The 20628-nt window shown below is 39.1% G+C and overlaps 1 protein-coding gene across 3 annotated transcripts in view; it reads left to right on the plus strand.

Annotated features, from left to right (window-relative positions):
• The window catches only part of DAB1 (DAB adaptor protein 1), a 713425-nt gene that overhangs the window by 277949 nt on the left and 414848 nt on the right, over positions 1-20628 (plus strand). Inside the window, exon 1 of one of the 3 annotated variants that reach the window (XM_081088458.1) lies at positions 14495-15626. The exons of 1 other annotated variant lie outside the window; for it this stretch is intronic. The gene's annotated coding sequence lies outside the window, so the exon portion shown is untranslated. Of the gene's footprint in view, positions 1-14494; positions 15627-19698; positions 19833-20628 lie in introns of those variants that run through there. One more of the 3 variants, XM_081088460.1, reaches the window with a different exon arrangement.

Below are 20628 nucleotides of genomic sequence, written 5' to 3' on the forward strand. Positions count from 1 at the left end.
ATTGGCCACCCTCCAAGTATCAGACATAGGCAGGCCTTGTGCTAAGCCTTTTCCATATGTTATCTCACTAAATCCTGATAATGCTCTGGAAAGAGGGGTAGGCTCTGCCATCTTGTGCTTTGGCAATGCCCATTGTTTTCTTGGATTGGGGCCCAGGCCAATGTCCTCCTTACTTATCTTTCAAATTCCCTACTGAGCACAGGCCACACTTCTCATATCTTCAACCCAATACCTCCAGTCTTTGTACCCCAACACTCCCAGGTTTCTATTTCATATTTTTTCAGAGCATCTAGCATTATTGTATTACATATTAATTGACATTTTCATTTTTTCACACCTTTCTGTTGACCCTTCCCAATATACCCAAAAGTGCTTTTGTGTTTTTCTACCTTAAACACTAAAGTTTCTGAAGGAAAACAATTATGTTGGAATGTGCCCTTCTTTTTATGAGGAGTGTTCTTCTTTTGCCCAATGGTTGAATGACTTTAAAAATACAAACACCTTTATCTCTCATAATAGAAAATTTCTTTCTGGTTAAATACTGTACTCAGAGCCAGGATGGTGAGCCACTTCTCCCTAATACCACAGCCTGGGCTTTAGTACCATCTGGAACAAACAATAGGAAGTGTAAGACATACTTCCTAATGGAAGCAAAAAGTGAACCCATATTCATCAAGTTAGCTCATTGTGTGTTTCCTCTTTGGGGATTAAATAAGATTTGAACTACTTAGTAGACACAGGTGGGGGGGTGAGGAGTAGTAGTGAAAATAGAAACAACCCAACAGTACCACTAATTTTTATAATGAAAATGTCCCATGAGTCATGACACTGAATCATCAAGTGTCAGGATCTTGTTTAATGTCATTATGTATTTATGATAGCCTGCCATCGCCTTCATGGGGAAATTACACATTTTAAAAGTACAAGTTCAGTTATTTGAATTCATCCAATCATACTTTTAGTATTATCATTACTCTAGCATTTTAAAGAGAAGAAGCTAGGAGCTACTTTAAACAAATCAATAACCCATTAATGTGGTTACTTATAAAATTATAGTTCAAATTATAAACCTCTAAATAGTTTAATGGTTTTCCCCCACATACTTCCTAAAATCTATAATGATATTCATTGTTCTTTTCTTTTATGTTGATAGTAAGTCTGAGAATAATTGATATTTCTTAAGAATAAAAACTCTTTTTCTTCTCCCCACTATGGGTATCTTGTCTTTAGGGATACCACAGACATTTTTATGGCTATTATGGTTAAAGGAGAGGTATAGAAATAAATGGAGGTGGAAGTGTTATTTGGAGATGCTATAGATAGAGATCAGTGCAGACACCTCCATGGATGTTCAAGGGGCTCCGATCAGATGCATAGATGGCAAGACATGAGCTCATGTGGCCTCATTTGTGTACTTTATTAAATATCTCAAAGTGTCAGCAATTGGGATAAAGGTTCCAGATATGTGGCTAATAATAGCTATTACTTGGAAATGTGTCACCTATGTCAGGTAGTACCCAAACTGATGTATCATTTAATCTTCACAACTCTGCCTTATGTTAGTTTCCTAGAATTAGAGCCTTAAGGGGATTTTTGTACAAGTGAATGATTGGCGCATATTATCAGAAAAGGGGGATTGAAGGGAGCAGGGTAGGGCAGTAGAAGAGGACTAAGCAAGGATGTGGTCTCTGGAGTTTGTACAGTTTGCCTTGCCTTGAGTTAGTGGCTGTAGGGGAAACCTCCTGGGTTAGGGGCTTCCCAGGGGAGGAGGGTATTTGGGAATGGGTGCACAGCCCAGGCACCAACAGCATCTACTGCACACTCTTTGAGATGGCTATTATTGTTCTCGTTTTTTAAATGAGAAAGCAAAAGCACAAGGAGTTTAACTTGTCCAAAGTCACCTTTAGTAGATTGAAATTTGAACCCAGATCTGTCTGACTGAAAGCTCTTGACCACTTTAAATACAAATCAGGGCATGACTTCTAAGCTAAATCATTCACAGAGGCTAGAACTGACACAGAGGAGAGGTCGATGGGGCTTCCAGAGAGATTCAGTGCTACGTGGAGAAATAAAGCAAGCCTTTCCTACTCTATACATTATATAGTAGATGACTGTGTTCTTAAAACCCAAAGTCATAAAGGCAAGGAAGAAAGATTTTAGTGTATTTTTTTGCTGCAGAATTCAATTCCCTTGTGTACTATAAATATAAGGTATGAACATGCTTAGCAAAATGAGAGTAGAGTATTGTTTCTAAGTAAAAATATGTCCCTAATTACATCAAGCTGGTAACAGCTTTGCTTTTCTTCCCCTGGAATGACCCTCCATAGGTCTTAGAAGTTGAGATAGTAAATGCCACTTTCCCTTTAGCTGAATTGTTCTAACTCTGCACAGAACCTGGCTGGAAGCCAACAAGGTGCACAGACAAGAGCACCGTTCTTAGCTATCATCCTGGCTTTGCCACTTACTCATGAGGTGACTTAGACAACATGTGTCTATGGGCTTCATTGTCTCATTTGTAGAAAGGAAACAATATGTGTCCCAGTATCCTGCTTCCTCTGGTGTTAACTGCTATCATCCTTTCATCCTCTCTGCAATCCCAGATTTTCTCTTCTGCGTGACTCGATTTACCCAGCCTACGCTATAGGCCCTTTCCAACCATAGCTACACTTCTCATATATTAACATTGACAAACACCCACATCTATATTGAACTAATCTAAAATGACTTTTGGCAATGTCCAAAATGATATATAGTACAGATATATGAGTTTTATCCAAAAATGATGAAGTGCACTACACATTTTGATATGTGCGCTGAGGAAATTTTAACTTCATCTTTAGGTAGGAGAATTTTTTTTTTAATTACACAGAATAGTCATTTTACAGAGTGCCTCCCTTGTCTCCATTTGGAAGGAGTTGGTTTGTTTTACAAGTAATTTTAGTCATCACCATCTCAGATAGCTTTGAAGTTGGGTGATAGATCATAAGACTGGGTAATGTAGACTATCTTGCTGATCTTTCTTTGGAATTGGATTCACTACCTTCTCCTCAAGTATCTGGTTAAAAAAATAAAGTAAAGGATGAGAAAGTAGGAACCAGATGCCAACTATCTGCTCCCTTGATTCAACTCCAGTATGGCGATTAAAGGAGTGTTTGCTTTGCTGCAGATCAATTATTTTGAGGACTCAGAATTTCTTGCTGTGTCTTGAATTGTGCTGATGGTTTTTAAGTAGGTCATAAAAATTCCTGCGAATGATTTGTTTAATTATTGTCTTGCTCCTCATTTACATTTTTATCTAAAACTCTGAGAACTGAAATCTGTATTCAATTCCATTTTCTGTGAGCTACAATTTGCCTTGTTGGGGGAAGTATCTGGCCTGTGCTTTATGTATGGAATAATATCTGCCAGGCATAGTCTGTGATGATGCTTGGATGGTGATAGACACAGTTCTTTATGCTGATGTTTCTAGGGTTTAGGACAATATTTGATGGCTACTTAATAGCTTTGACTCTTTCACATCGGTTGAGTAATCAGCAGTTTAAACGTGTTCAGATTTTGCTTTTCTGGACTAGGCCTTCTGACAGTGAGGGATATGATAATACAGGACTGGTTTTTACTGACTCTTTTAGGGGCTGTCCCCTCCATGATGCATAAATAGCCAAATGAAAAGTAACACATTCAACCCATCATAAAACCTTATATCTGAAGGTACCTTCCATGCCATCGCGTTACTACCGCTGACTGTAGGACTGTAGAGTGGCATAGTGGAAAGAACATTAAAAATAGTGTCATTTTGTTTCATGAACATTTCTGTGCAGCTCAATACAAGTGCCTTTGAAATTCTGGAGTCTTGACTGAAATAAAAACTGTGAAGAAGTTAAGTTCTGGGGTGAAAGCTGCAGTTACAAAAGTAACAAATCACAACATTCCTGAGATATTTCTACCCAAACTGCCAAGATTGCTCATGTTGATGAAAGTAGTTTATGAGTGTGCATCAGAGTCAGATTTGTCTGAGGATAAGAGGATCACTTCTCCAATGGACACCGAGTTCCGGTGGGGTGAAGTGTCTGCCCAAGGTCTTCCATGAGTTAGTGGCAGATTCAGGACTAGAAGTAGCAAATCTTGATTCCACGTCCAATGTTCCTTCACCCTCAAAGTGCTATAAATGTGACAAATTATCTGATTAGTTTAGCCTAGTTCAGCACTTCTTCAAGTGTGGAATGTTAATAGGCGTTACATGAAATAGTGGTTTCATGGTCAAATGAGTATAGAAAACGCTGTTAAATAAAATTAAACACATTTCATTTTAGGCTTCTCTGAATTTTTAATATGTTAATATATATTGTGACTCTCAAAGAGGGAAATCAAATAGCACTTCCCAAACTTATTTGACCATAGAAACTTCTTTTTCTCACTCATGGAAGATACTTTTAGAAGTAAAGGTAGAAATGAATGTCTTTCTACAAGCATTGATAGATAGAAATTATAACTCAACCTAGATGGTTCAAAAGATGAGGCTAATGTGATATTGTTTGTCAACTGTAATTGAAAAATTAAAAATGATTTACATAATGAAAAACAACAACAACAAAAAGAGATGAGGCTAACAAAGGGACTACATACCGAGATCTGAGCAGAGTTAAGGAAACCAATAAAGGAGAGTGAGGCACCCAGGCAGGATAAGCAATGCAGGGAGCATGGTCACCGCTTTGAGGGAGCAAGGAGAGGAGTCCAGTGCCAGCTCCAGAATGGACTTGTGGCGGGCGGGGGGGGGGGGGGGGACAGTATCTCAGGGGTATGGCTTTTGAAAGGAGGGAATGGGGAAGAAATATCCTGATTTCTTTGTCTTTTTCCCCTCTGATCCTGTTGGTGCCTCCTGTTGGTCAAGTGTGACTGAAAGCCAGCCAGCAACTAGCCTAGGCTTTGCTGTTTCTAGGTTCAGCCTCTCAGACCCAGAGGTGTGCCATTCCTTTAGCTAAGTTCTGTTGTTCAGCCCCTTCAATTTCATAGCAACCCTATAATGTAGAAATCGTGCCCATTTACAAATGAGAAAATAGACATACACTCACATAGCTAGCAAGAGATGGATTCAGACCCAGGTTTATCTGTCTGCCTTCCATTTTACCACATTGCTGAGCCAGAAGATATCAAACTTTTAATGAAAGCTTAAGGAACTTGCAGAAGGAGTTTTTCATCTGCAGTTTTGAGCAATTTCATCTTATCACTAACGGGATTGATTTTCAACAGAGTGAATATGTTCAACTTGGAGGGTTCTTTTCCCCCAGCAGGCTAGAGGACCTTCTTTTATTTATTACCATAATCCCAAAGCTTAGCACGGTGCCCAGCACTGAGTGCATATTTGTTGAATGAATGCATAAGTGAGTAAACCGTAAATCAGCATTCCAAGGACATGTTCTCACAGCTCTTTTGGGACAGATTTGGCCTATCAATCTACTTTTAAACATTCTGGGTTATTTGAAATGGGAAATTTTCCATGTTGAGCATCTGCTCGTGACATTTTTTCTTGGATATCTATGATACCTCTCTCCTTACAACCCCCAAACACACGTGTGTGTGCGTGCACACCAATACAGTGCTTTTCTGTCTGCATCTCTGCTGTACTAATCTTTTCTGTTCAGATCCATGAGATCTATAAGATTTACCTCAGAAGTACCAATGATTACCAAGCATATGCCCAACCTCTTCCATTTCCCTCAAAATCTTTTAGTAGCTCCCTATTGCTCATTGGCCTTATACATATCTGTTAAAAAGGACAATTTGAAATTCCAACTTTCTATAGTCTAGCTAGCTCCAATGAACCTTACTCCATCAACTTCTCCAGAATGAACCCTCTTATCATATCCAGCTAGAATTCTCTATCAGAGATGCTGTGGTCCTTTTTCCCTCCATACCTTTATCCATGCCTGTTCCCCATGCAATACCCCATTCTGTTCTTGCATTAATTTATATATTCATTTCTTCACTCATCGATCTCTTACTATATGCCAAGTACTGTTATGCTGAAGCAAATACAAAGAAAAATGTAGCTCAGTCTCCAAAAAGTACAAAATCTTTCATGGGAACCTGAGATACTGAGCAAGAACATATATTGCAGTGTGTTGAATGCTGGAATAAAGGCATAAGGCCAAGGGAGAGAGCCAAGGAGTGACAACCCATTAGTTTAGGAGCCAGGTCTATTCCAAGTGCTCAGCACACTGTGGGAGCTGAACAAATATTTGCTTAATGAGTGAATGAAATAACATTTGTCTATCTGTATCCTTCAAGAAATAGCTCAAAGTCTTCTCCATGCCTACTAAGAAATAAAATGCTCTTATAGTTCTCAGTGTTTTTATCAAATTTTCTGCCTTGAATTGTTCTGTATTTTATGCATCCAATAACAGTGTAAGCTTCTATTAAACGCAAATTATAGTGATGTTTCATCTATCTTCTAGCCCTGTGCTGGGTGTACAATATATGGGGGGAAATGGTCTGGAATTCAGCTGAATTGATTCTAATAAAATTGAAATATTTGCATATAGACACCCCATTGATAGTGGTAAGTTCGCATAGCATTTTAGGTTTGATAATATAGGAGAGCTTCTTACAGAAGTGTTACAAATAACCTGGAGATCTTGTTACAATGCAGATTCTGAGTCTATAGGGTGGTACCAGAAATTCTGGCCCATGGACCACACATTGAGTTATAAAATGTTTGAGGAAAGAAAGACAGAAAATGACACTTACTGAGTTCATGTTATATATCAGGCACTGTACAAGGCTCTCTGAATACATTAACTTAATGGTTTCCACATACATTCTTGGAGGGTTCTTTTCCCACAGCAGGCTAGGGGACCTTATTTTATTCATCACCATAATCCCAAAGCTTAGCACGGTGCCCAGCACTGAGTGCATATTTGTTAAATGAATGCATAAGTGAGTAAACCGTAAATCAGCATTCCAAGGACATGTTCTCACAGCTCTGTTGGGAAAGATTTGGCCTATCAATCTATTTTTAAACGTTCTGGCTTATTTGAAATGAGAAATTTTCTGTGTTGAGCATCTGCTCGTGACTTTTTTCTTGGATGGCTATACCTCTCTCCTTACAACCCCCAAATACACACATTAAACACACGTGTGTGTGCCTGCACACCAACATATTGCCTTTCTGTCTGCATCTCTGCCATACTAATCTTTTTTTTCAGATCCATCAGATCTATAAGATTTACTTTCAGAAGTATCAATGATTACCAAGCATATGCCCAACCTCTTCCATTCTCCTCAAAATCTTACAGTAGCTCCCTATTGCTCATTGGCCTTATACATATCTGTTGAAAAGGTCATTCCAAAATTCCAATTTTCTATAGTCTAGTTCCAATGAACCTTACTCCATCAACTTCTCCAGAATGAACCCTCTTATCATATCCAGCTGGAATTCTCTATCAGAGATGCTGTGGTTCTTCTTCCTTCCATACCTTACAGCCAGATGATCTGAGGATGTCTTTAATTACACAAATTCTCTGGACCCACTTCTAGAGATTCTGACTCAGAGATCATGGGGTAGAGAGAGAAAAATCAATATATTTTTAAAAAGCTCTAAAGTGATTCCAATACAGTGTAGTAGTTAGAATTCTCAGGATGACCTTCAATGGCCTTTACTTTTGTGTAATTCCCTCTCCTTGAGTGTGGGTGGAACCTGTGAATATGAGGAGGTCACTGTCATGATTATGTCACATGATATGACATAGGGAGATTATATGGTGAGTCTAGTCTAACCACACAAGCTCTTTAAAAGAAGAGTTTGCTTTGTCTTGTGACAGAAGAAGTTCGAGGGATTTCAAATGTGAGAAGTCAATGAACCGTGTTGCTGACTAAAAGGTGGGGAGGGTCATGGAAGAAGGAATGCAGGTGGTCTTAGGGCCTGAGAGCAGTGTCCAGAAGCCAGCCGGCAAGGAAACTGGAACCTTGGTCCTACACCCACATGGAATTGAACTCTGCCAACACCCTAAATTAGCCTAAAAGCTGATTCTTCCCCGGATAAGAACATAGCCTGGCCAACACCTTGACTTTGCCTGTGAAATCCTAAGCAGAGAACCAGCTTAGACTTCTCATCTTCAGAACTGGGTGTTATTTTAAGCTGGTAAATGTATGGTTATTTGTTATGCAGCAATCAAAAGTTAATGCATAAACATTTAGGTTTGAGAATGATTAATTAATATGATCTGATACATAAACATTATTGTTCCCACATTATGGATGACCAGATGGACTCAAAGGGCATATGTCCTTTCTCCACAGTCTGACACTTAATGGCAGAAACATAATTTGAATTTGTATATATTGCTTTACTTCCAAGTGCCCTAACTCTCAAAAAAATAAAAAGAGGGCCGGGGAAATTAGGCATATAGGAAATAGGGAGACTGGATAATGTTGAATAAAAGAGATTCCAGTCAGTAGACATTGGAAAATGAGTTCTCTATCTTTGATGTGCCCACAGAAATTACAAATTCTAATTAGTTCCTAGTAAGGAAACTGGATGGTTTGAACAGATCAGGGAGGGTTGGGATAGTCTTTCAGGCTTAATGTACGATTCAAGGACTGGATATACTGTACCAGTCAGATTCTCCTGACAGTGGCTCTTAAGGTTGGCAATGCAATCATTAAGCCAGGGAGCCAGGTACAAATGGCTGGGCTTGGTCTTTACTCAGGGTCTTACATTCTTCTTGGTCACCAGGGATAAAGAGAACACTTAAGGTCAGGCCCCCAACATTGTCTCTTCAGCTTCCAAGGAGGGAACTTAGCACATAGTGATGTCCTCTGCCATGTAAAACATTTAGATTCAGTGAAGCTCTGCCCACTGGCTGTTGAATCAGGAGTGGTCAGTTCTAGTGAAGGTACAAAGTGTGATGTGTGTTTGCTTCAAAAACTGGTCTTTTCATTCATTTTTTTCTTTCTGCTCTCTCAGACATTAAGAAAAGTTGAGATGACAGGAAGACTCATTCATTCATTCATTCATTCATTCATTCATTCATCCATTCATTTGTGCTGCCTACACACATGTATTAAGCTTCTGTGGGTATGCTCAGTGGGATGCAGAGACAACTGGGCTTTATCAGATCACAGTTTTAACACAAAATTAAAAGCATCTTCTCTTCAGAAAGAGTAAAAATAAAATCTACCTCCAATTTTGACTCCATCTTTTAAAAAGAGTTTTAAACTATATAAATATGCTTGTGTAGGCCAGTTCCAAAAGTCTGTAATATAAATTCTACAGAAATCCATCCAAGAATAATTGAGTTACTGTTTCCAAGGAGGGGCTGTGCTGGTTTCACCTCTCGAATGTTCATCATGTCATTCATTAATTTGCTCAGGGAATATACACTGGGCACCTTCCATGTGCTACCCCAGGGAGGAAAAAGCACACGGGTGAATGAAACAAAGTTTTGCCCTCGAAATCTAGCACAGGTGACTCAAACATGTTAATAATAATAACACATTTCGTGTGCCAGCTCCTCTGATAAAAGGAAACCTGTGTCTTCAGCCATAAACTCCCATTTGTGGGAGTAGAACCTGGAAACCAAAGGACTGTGCAAGGAGATTTTTCTGCTGGGCTGGGTTTTTCTCTTTTAATCTACTTGTAAAACCTTCACTTTCCATTTCTACAGCCACTCCATCAGGAATTTTGATGAACCGGAGGACAGAAAGCCTATCTGTATGTAAAAAAGCAGAGGTATTGCTTGGTGCCTTTTGGATTTTTCCTCTGACAAGTGGTTGGCATCTGCTAACAACACTTTTTTTTTCTGAGCTTTGTAACGTTGCCAGACTGAGAACTGAGCTTTGAAAAGGGAGATGGAGCTGTTAACAAATGCCTTTGTTATCTCTGGAATTGCTTATTGTACAGTGGTTCACAGAAAAAACTTGATGTGAATCTTGTCTCAATATTTACCTGCTCCTCCCAGGAAATATTGTGCTAAGAGAAATTCCCTGCGGTACAACAAATGTCAGCGTGCCCAAGATAACTGGTGCCATTCACCCACCAAAGGCCCTTTTCCTGTCTGTGGAAACCCTATGATAAGACCCCAGGAAGAATTTCTTATTAAGTGCTTGGAGATCTTTTGAATTTGATGGCTGCTTGAAGTGTTTAATATACATCTTCCACTTCTTTCATTTGAGAAACATTTATTGAAACCTTCAATGTGCCAAGCCCTTTGCTGGCATCTTGGAATGTACTAATGAATGAAACAAAACCAAGACAGAATGGCCATCAGAGAAATGATGTTGGCTGGAGGAGAGGAATATTTTACAAGCACATGATGATAAGCAATGATTGCAGAGTACATGTGCGAAGAGACATAGTGTAGTAGGAGATCAAAGACAGCTATTTTGAGAAAGTGATTTTTAAACTAAAACTGGAAGGTTAGCTGGGAGTTAGGAGTAATCTTAGGCATTGGGGTAGGTGGGTGAGGGGGGGACAGTGAAGAATAGGGAGGTGGCATTTTTCTAAGCAGAGAGGGCAGCTCATAAGAAAAGGGTAAGAGGTGAAAGAGAGCATGGCAAATGACCTTGGGCAAGTTGCTGAATGTCTCTATGCCTCAGTTTCCACATCTCTAAAATTGGGGTAATGATAAGACCAAATGGTAGTGTATTGAGGATTAATCAGATAATACATGTAAAACATTTAGTTTAGTGTTTATTAGTTTGTTCTCATGGCATGTTAGCTTTTTTTTTTTTTTCATTTACTGGGGAGCTAAGAAAAATTCAGGACCAGGATGGATGAGCTTCCTGGGGTTCTCTCCTGAGTGTGTATGCCAGGCTCCCTTTACAACCAGAATGTAGCCTATGTTGTACACAAGAAGTGCCCCAATGTACATATGTAGCAAACATTTGCTGTTTACATGTCTGTATCTGATTCAAAATTATCAGTTCCTTGCAGATAAGTGCTAGGTCTTATTCATTTCTGTATCCATGAACATAATATAGTGCCTGGCACAAAATAGTTTTTCAGTAAATATTTCATGAACAAATGAATAAATAGAAGACAATAGAAACAATAGAATAAAGTACAATAAAGTCAAATGAAATAGAAACCAATGAAATCCTCTTGAATCTTGGAGCTTATCTAAGTGCTGCAGCTCAAAGAAGAAGAGCTCTTGAATTCAGTCACTGAGATATTTACTGTGTAAGGACTGTTAGAAAATTGCTGCCCAGGCCACCAAAAGCTTTGGGGCAGCAGGAGAGTAAAAAGCACACCCATCCTGCATTCTTACCTCTTGCCTCTGAGAATTAACTGTGGGCATTGCATTTCTTCTGTGACTATCACTGATCCTGCTCCAAAGATGGGGAGACTGAGGTTCATCCCAGATGAGGGAGCTTTCCAGAGTCACACAGTTGATAGGCTGTACAGCTGGGATTCAGACACTAATGAGATTCTGCCTATGCCATGACAAGAAGGTATGGATGCCTTTTAAAGATAGAATATAAAGTCCTTTCTGTCTTTGAGTTTGGTAAACATTTGCTTTATATATCACATCATATCATATCTATATCATATTATATTCTATTCAGCTATTCTATCACCTTTCTCCTAAATCTAACGGCTCTCCTTTACTCATCCACTTACCTGAATCCCACTCTAGTTTGGGGATTTTGATCACATTTTAGCTCCTCTAAGCAGCCTTCTTGAACATGCCTAACCAGACTCTGAAGTCTGCTGTTAGCCCATCTGTTTTGCACCACTGGCTTAGTGCTTTGAAAACACTACATTACATACTTAGCTACCTTTTTAAATTTTTTTATTGAATTTTTTCAGAGAGAGGAAGGAAGAGGGAGACAGAGATAGAAACACTGATGAGCGAAACATCAATTGGCTGCCTCCTGCACACTCCCTGCTGGGAATCGAGTCTGCATCCTGAGCATGTGCCCTGACCAGGAATCAAACAGGCCACTTCTTGATGCATGGATCAGCACTCTACCACTGAGCCACATTGGCCGGGCTGTACTTAGCTATCTTTTTATTTACATGCTAGATTCTCAGCTCAATAATAAAACCAGCAGATATTAGACCTGGGAGGCCCCTTACTCAGAGCTCAAATCTTAGTTCTATCACTCTGAAGCTGTGTGTCCATATCCATATTATTTAACTTCTCTGTGTTTCAGTTCCTCATTTAAAAAATAAGACCAATACTACCTTGTCATATGATAGTTATAAGAGGAAAATGAGTTCATGTATTTAGAGCATCTGGAAGTTTTTTTAGTAGTTGTTAACTATTTTCTGAAGCCAATAGTTAAAGACATAGACCTTGTTCTTCAAATAAAAATGAGTCTGAGGAAGGAAGGTACTGGAGTTCTGTTTTACCTGCCTTCCTTATGGGCAACCCTCATGCACCAGAATCCCTGGAGCTCCAAAGATTATAGTTTTAAAAATACCAACTCTCCCAACGTTCTGTATAGACTGAAAAACAAAGGCTTAAAAAGGTGAAGTGACTTGTCTAAGCTCACACAGCCAACAATCAGCGGGGCAGTCTGACCGTGGGCCATCGTTCTCTACACTTGCACCACACAAGACCATGTCTTAGCATCAATTTTCCTTTATGTATTTCTTTCTCCTCCACCATGTCATCCCCCAGCAAAAAGCCATGCACGGTTTTATTTATCCGCTGAGGATACATATATGACTAAGTTTAGTCCCTGCATTTATGGACTTCACACAGTAGGGAGGGCAGGGGATAGAAACATAACTGAGAGTTCTGATGGAAGAGAATAGATGTGATGATAGAGGTGTGCACAGATGGAGGTTAACCAATCAGCCCTGAACAAAATGTGAAAGCATAAGGAGGAGGTAACAAAGCAAACTGAGCAGTGGGAGGCATTCCTGGCAGAGGACACAGCTTGGGCAAACACACAGGGCAGGGCACAGCATAACATCTGAGAGGAACTGCAGGCAGTTTCCTTTTCCTACTAGAGTATGAAGCTGCAAGACAGAAAGTGGGGAGAGACAGGCCTGGAATAGAAAGTTGGGGGTCACTTACCGAGGGTGGAGGGTCATGCGTTGGAACATCTGTGGCTTGATTTTGGTTTTCAGAACTACATATTTCAGTTTGAAGTTGAGCGGGTTATATTTGTGGGGAAAAGAAGAAAACAACCCATGTTTTTGAAGGAGCATTAAAACAGAGTATTACAAAACATATGTTTGTATCTTCTAAAGTGATGGAAAGGGAGCATTCTCTCCAACCTTTGGCTTGTGCAGAAGTGCTGAGAGTCAACAAATAAAGACATTGACCAATCGCTCTGGTTGTTGCTTTGGTCCAGGTCCACTTTGATAAATGGAGATTCAGCCGTAAGGAGAGTTACCAAATACTGTTCAAAGCACGCTTGTGCTCCATTTCTCAGAAAGAACACATTTTTCAAGTCAGATAAGGCGGAAATTCGAGAGAGCTTGAGAAGAGACAATTAATTGATGTGCTTAACTTTGACCAGATGTGGGAGCTGACAGTGAGCTACACTCTCCCTGTGTTTGCAGTCCCTCCCCAGTGATACCGAGGGCTGGGGGGTGGGGGTGGGGGGGGCTAAAGGAAGAGAAGGAAAGTGCCTCTGTGGCTACAACAAGGAGTCCTGGCAGCTAAAGTCTATTTATTAGTGTCTGTGCTCCTCCCCTGCTGTTATATTAATATAATGAATTGTTCACAGGTGCATCAAATGAGGTTTAGATGATCGCTGGGAGCTTTGTTACCCAAACAGGCCAAATTAGGAAGAACAGATGCATCAGGCAAACTACAATCCCTCAGCAGAAGTACAAAGCTTGAATTAATGAAGGTCGGTGCTCACATTTGGCCTTGAAGGCCTTCACAGCAGTGGGATTCGGCCCCTGTTTAACTCTCGCTTGCCAAGAAGTCCTCTCTGCCTTCACTTCTGTGGGGATAGGACAGATGGGGTGAGCATCCCAAGGAAATTATTACCCCCCCCCCAAAATAATAATGAGAATACGAATAAGAATGATGGCTGTCATGGGTTGGGTCTTACTGTATGGTTGTGCAGATTTTCCCCTGAACAGGAAGGCTCCAGAACAAAAGGACAAATAAGGGCCTATGGCATCCTATGTTCTGCAGCCTACAATGTGAGCCCTGCATGGACTGTGCCCCCAGAGGAAGGATTACCTTTTTCTAACCATTTAACCATTGGCAGGGAGTTACTGTCTTCTCCATAAAGGGTGTACTTTACCCTTTGGGCCTTGTCAGAGAGAGAGATTTTTTTAACCTTCATAAAAGTGCCATATGAGCTACGGGTAACCCCACAAATATTATCTCCAATCCTTACAAAAACCTAGTGAGGTAGGTATATGTATTAGCATCTTAAATTTACAAGTTAGAAGACTGAGGGCCAGAAAGATTGAGCAACATGATGATAGTTACATGCAGCAGAGCAAGGATTTGATCTGAAGCAGATTCCACTTCCCCTGATGCTTTAAACTAAAATAAAGTTTCCTTCTCCCCATCTGTAGTTCCAAGAAGAGGAATGAGAAACGGGATGGAGAACACATTGGTGTGATGGCATGAGAGGAGCCCTGTAGCCAAGAGATATAAGTTGGCTCTTTGTTTTGTATGGAACTGGATTTGAATCCTAAAGTCAGTGACTCTGAATTTCTGTGTCTTCCTTTAAAATTAGGATTGCACTAGACAGCTCATCTCCAAGGTCTCTGCTAAAGTCTCATGTCCAATAACTCCAGTGGGCTTTTTCTTTGGTTCACATTTTTTCTGTAATATTAATAAAACATAGATTCCATTTATTTTAGAGGGTGATCTGGCAACATGTACCCAAAACCATAAACATGTTTATGCATTCCCTCATGTACAATAATTACCTTTTTGCATATATTGAGGATGCCAATAAATTTCCAAAATTATTTCTTCTAGAGTTCTTGGAGTAGATGATTTTCAGAAGTCTTCTGAATACATAATTCCTTTCCCTTATTCTATAGCACTTTTTTTTACAATCTCCATGCTGATATTGTTGTTTTCCATGTATTCTTCCTTTAAAAGAGAAATCTATTTAGGTCTAGTGTTTGCCAACAAATGTGATATGTGGATTGCCCTTGACCCCAATTTCTGTCCACGGACAAGCTTGTCTAATTCCTTTAACATGGCAGATTGATGCACAGGGTTCTTAGTACAATTCTTGTGTCTACTGTACATTTGTTTAGTACTGAACTGAGACAGGCTCTTCCCCTTCACCTGCCTTTCAAGGACCCTTGACACTCTAATTAGATGAAGTGTATATGAACAACAGTCTTCAGAATTCACTGCTATGGGATTCCTTGTTTCCTCATCTGTCATCTGTAGTAGTTTTAAAATTTCACTTGTGGAAACCATACCTCTTTCATTTTTCATTGCGCCAACAATAACATTTTGTTTTTCTTTCTAATTCCAGTTTTGTTTGTTTGTTTGTTTTTTAGTTCTGGGAATTATGGCTTACAGTGTAATAAAAAATAGAATTTTAATATTGAAGGAACTCATTTAGAAAGAGGATGTCTGCCCAGTGTTCAAGTTGAAACATCTTCCCTTTTTGGAATCTGAGCGAAGATAGCTGGGAAAGGCTGAAGAAATATCCTTTTAGGATCAAATGGATATGATATGGTGAGAACATTGATCATATTGTCAAACAGTTCAATGCTTAGAGTTAATGAGCAATTCTTGAATAGTTTGTCACTATCTTGACACTAGTTATCGGTGTGATTTTATGAGTTTTTGGATTTTCTGTCTTTATTGGAAGATTGAGAGAAGCTTCCTCCAACTACTTTCTAATATTCTCAACCAAAGGCCTATGATTATATAAATTCATATAATAGCTTTGTTTTAATATTGAGCATAAATGCCCACATTAAGGCATTTTTATTTTAAATTTACTCTATGAATTGAATTCTAATACAGAGTCTGTTCTTGACGATCAGATACCTCAAAGCAGCAATATCTGCAATCTTTCTGATTACAGCTGATTTAATTTCTGTGTTGATCTTGGACTCTGCTAAAAGTAAGAGATGATGTAATTTTTCAATAATTTTTTCACAATTCCTCCATTACATACTGAGTAGCCATTGGCAGATTTGACTGCCTTAAATGAAAAACTGTTGAAGAAACCATTTAGCTTAGAAAAGAGGAAAACAAAGAAACACTTGAGAGCTGATCTTTGGTATTTGAAATGCTGCCATGCATCAGAGAATAAACTTATTCTGTATCATTCTAGGGAGAAAAAACAAGGGATAATAGGTGGATGTTATAGGGAAATAAGTTTTAATATTAGACTGCAAGTTTCCAAAGGATCCTATTGGCTTTGTTCATTGTATCTACAGCATCAAACACAATGCCTTAACCACAAAGATGCATAATAAATGTTTACCAAGTAAATATTGTTAATCACTTGAAAGCAATTTTGTGATAATGAATTCAAGCAAGGAATGTAACATCATTCTTTGGTCTATAAGGAATTCCTGACTGGAGAAGACAGATGTACTGAATCAACCTAAGGTTTCTTCCAACTCTAAGTTCTATGACTCTGGGCCCCAAATGCAGATTAGAATAGAGGGTCTTTACTTTTAATTCCATATTTAATAAAATCATGAATGATGCAGCATGGTAGAGCAGAGTCCAGGGCCCTTCTTTCTGGTCTCACCTTAGCTGGCTATGTCACCTTGGGTAAGTCACTTGATTGGGTTGGGGAAACCATACTTCCTACCATAGTTTAGGTCTTTATTATATTGCCCTGATGACCAATGCTTGTCTTCTAAGTAGTTTTCTGCCTCTAGACACCCTTCTCTAATCCATTCTATACACTGTGGTTGGAGGGATCTTTGTTAAACTTACTCTGACCATAACATTTCTCTTTGGATCTCTTCCCCATAGACTAAGGATAAAATGCAAACTCTATGTAATGATAAAGAGGCAAAGCTCTAGAATCAAATTAGATTTCATTCTATTAATTCCAAACTATGAGGCTTTGGTGTATTTCAGTTTCTTTTTCTGTAAATTTAGGATAATAAATATTGCCACCTCAGGTTTATGAGAATTAAATTATTTTCTCACCTCCCCCCTCGTGTGTGTGTGTGTGTGTGTGTGTGTGTGTAGGGAGATATATACAGTATATAAAAGTTGGTTGTTCCATAAACTGATTCATCCCTTCCTATGCAATCTTAGCACTGCTACCCCCTAGGAACTACTTATAGTTCCTTTTACATACCAAGAAATGGTCCTTATCTTTGAACATGCTTTTCCATCTACCTAAAATCTCTTTGAATCTTCCCTTGGATCATGATCCCCTTTCATCTTTCAGGAACCAGCTCTGCAGCTTCTCTTCTTTCCCTAATTGTCCTCTCCCTGCTCAATGAGCTGTTCTCTCCCTCCTTTATATTCATTACTATTCTTTTCACATATCTTTATTAAGGGACTTGCAACACAATATTGACATAATTTGATTATATTCTGCTTCCTCTGTCAAACTGATCTCTCTTTGAAGATAGAGATTTTTGTGTGTATTCATCTTAGAATTCCCAGTGCTCAACCTAATTCTTGGTGCATAATAGACATATTCTAAAGGCCTGTTCAATGAGTAAAAGGATGAACAGAATATCATATTCTGGCATCTCTAACCACAAAAGTGACTTTTCCTCTCATTTGGACACCTAACTATCATCTTCAAAAAATTATCATACTAGTTTATAGATAACTACCTCATACTGCTTATAACTCCAACTCCAAGATAGGCAGGACTTAACTCTATTGCTATAAAATGGGGAAATAGGAGCCCCATTCGCTATTATTCATCTGAGGGGGGCATAGTAACTCTGACCCACAAGCATCTTACCAGAGGTTTGCATCATGTAACGTAACTGGCTCATATGCATTCTCTCTTCTAGGCTGTTAGGGGAACTAGATATCGGGGAAGTCTTGTAAAAGAGTCAGGAAGGAGCTGCTTCAGTAACTATTCAAGAACTAGTAGAGTTGAAAAGATTATCTTCTTTCAATGACACCATTTCCTAAACTAATCAGTCAGATTTTGTTTTTCTTCTTCTATGTGTTTGGAGAAATACTGTCATGTCAGCATAAGCAGCTAAAACTTTTTTTAAATGTGATAAACTAAAAATACATGCAATACTACATAATGCATTTACATCTCAGGTTGTAATGAATGCAAATTATGGAAGATTCATATACAATGTGATTAGACTCCTCTAGCACATAATTTGTGGTTGAATTAACAAAGAAGGTGGTTAAATGAAAAAAATTGATTTCTCATGTTACACCTTTTTTTGGTTATTTTTTCAGTAAGAAATATCTGAGTACACAAAGAAATTAGATTACAAAGTTGGAGTTGTGGTTCAAAGTATGAATTCCAGTCTTTGGCTTTCCTCTTACAGACCAACAAGCCTACAGAGCTACATTATACTGTGCTCTGTACTTTCTGATAAGATACTGTGAGACAAGTTTCAATAAAACAACATTGGGCTTTTGTAGTTCTGAAGTAGGAATACATGGATGATTCACCAGCTAACCAGAACACATTTTTTTCATAGCTTACTGAGCAGGGGCATTTTCTCTAGTCTTGTTCAAACTCATTGCAACCGATTTCTCAGATACAAATACAGAAGACATTGGGGGATAGGGGAGGCTAGGGGACTGTCTAGGGCGGGGGGATAAAATGGACACATATGTAATACCCTTTGTAATACTTTAAGCAATAAATTAAAAAAAAAAAAGAAATGTGTATGGTTAAATCAGGGGTGGGCAAACTTTTTGATTCGAGGGCCACAATGGGTTCTTAAACTGGACCGGAGGGCCGGAACAAAAGCATGGATGGAGTGTTTGTGTGAACTAATATAAATTCAAAGTAAACATCATTACATAAAAGGGTACGGTCTTTTTTTTTTTTTTAGTTTTATTCATTTCAAACGGGCCAGATCCGGCCCGCAGGCCGTAGTTTGCCCACGGCTGGGTTAAATTAAATCTTTTCCTTACTTGTAATTTGAGTAGTAGAACTGAATATAAACTTTGTAATAAAAATAATGCAAATTCTTTCTCATTATTAAAAGAACATACTCTGTAAACTTATAATAAATATTCACAGATATAACTTTCATCTCCTAGACAATAAGATTATTTTTTAAAATATGTTTTTATTGATTTTTAAAGAGAATAAGGGAGAGGGAGAAAGAAAAACATTGATGCCCACTGGGGATTGAGACTCCAACCTTGGCACATGCCCTGACCAGGAATTGAACCAGCAACCTTTTGGTACATGGGATGACAGACACCCAACCAACTGAGCCACAGTGGCCAGGGTTAGAATAAGATTCTTGATGGCCTATGTCTATCTCTTCTTAGTTTCTCTTTCTTTTCTCTAACTTTCTTCTATAGTAATTTCTTTTTTCCTCCCTCTCCTCCTTTTTTTCTCTCTCCCTCTCATCTTTTTTAAGTACCTACTCTGGACAAGGTATTGAAAGTACAATGATGCCAATTACAGATGAGGTGTGGTCTCTCTTCAAAAGATGCCTATTTCAGTGTCCTTTACCTTTTGTCTTTTCTTTAGAAGTGCATTAAGATGTTCACATTGTACTAGGTAGAGCCTGGGACCTAGAATATGTAAGGATCTATAGAGCAGAAAGAGTACTTGCTAGAAATGGTGGTTACATAAATGTAACCTTTCTAACCTTTATAGGCAGTTGTAGCTGCTGAAATGGACATGAACAAACTAAGCCACAGGACTGTTGAAGTCACGAGAAAGGACAGTGTTGCCCTGAAAGCTGAGCTCCGATGATTACAAGCTCTGTGACTCTATGCTGGTGGCTTACGGTAACTTCACTTCAGTTTCTCCATCTGTAGTTCTCACTGTGTGGGGTTATTGAGAGGATTCTGGGGAATTATAAAGGTGTTTGCCCATCATAGAGGCCCAGGAAATGTTCAGTCCTGACCCTCTGATTTTCCCTCCTCTCCCTGGCAGTCGACCCCACATCTTTCCAAACCAGAGAAACATTTATTCGGGTTTCTTCTATTAACTGTAACTGCCTGTCCCAGCTCCTGAGCCGTCAGCTGGCTATTGTGGCCGAGAGTGATGAGTTAAGGACTTCACGGGAATGGCATTTTGCAAACAAACACTCAGAACTCTTTCTTGAAATGTTCCCCATGTTTTGTTTGCTAATCATGAATTCTTCTGACATTTGATAGTCCAATTCAATTAGATTACAGTCTGTCCCTCTGGGAAAGCCTTCAGGAGGAGGGAGTTGAGAGTGAGGATGTGATTGTGACCTCAGTGACATGTTTATGTCCTTAGAGCAATCACGCTATGTTAGAAAGAGCATTGGTTTGGAACCAGACAGGCCAGTGTTTGAATTCTTATTTCTCTACTACAAACTGTGTAGTGTTGCAAGTTACTTTGCTCACTGAATTAGGAATAATTACTGCACTGGATGGACGTGAGGATCCCTGAGAGTAGATGGAAGTTTTCTCCTTGTTTAGGACTCTCAGATTCAGAGGCTGAACTCCCCATCTCCTTATAGGATCCTGGTGTGGTATAATCTCCATTCACAAAACCTTCATCTCCACAGGTGTACTCTACACGTTATGTGAGTAACTGATGAGTGACTCTGCA

The sequence above is a fragment of the Myotis nattereri genome (genome assembly GCF_964212035.1).
Source record: "Myotis nattereri genome assembly, chromosome: 3".
NCBI lineage: Eukaryota > Metazoa > Chordata > Mammalia > Chiroptera > Vespertilionidae > Myotis > Myotis nattereri.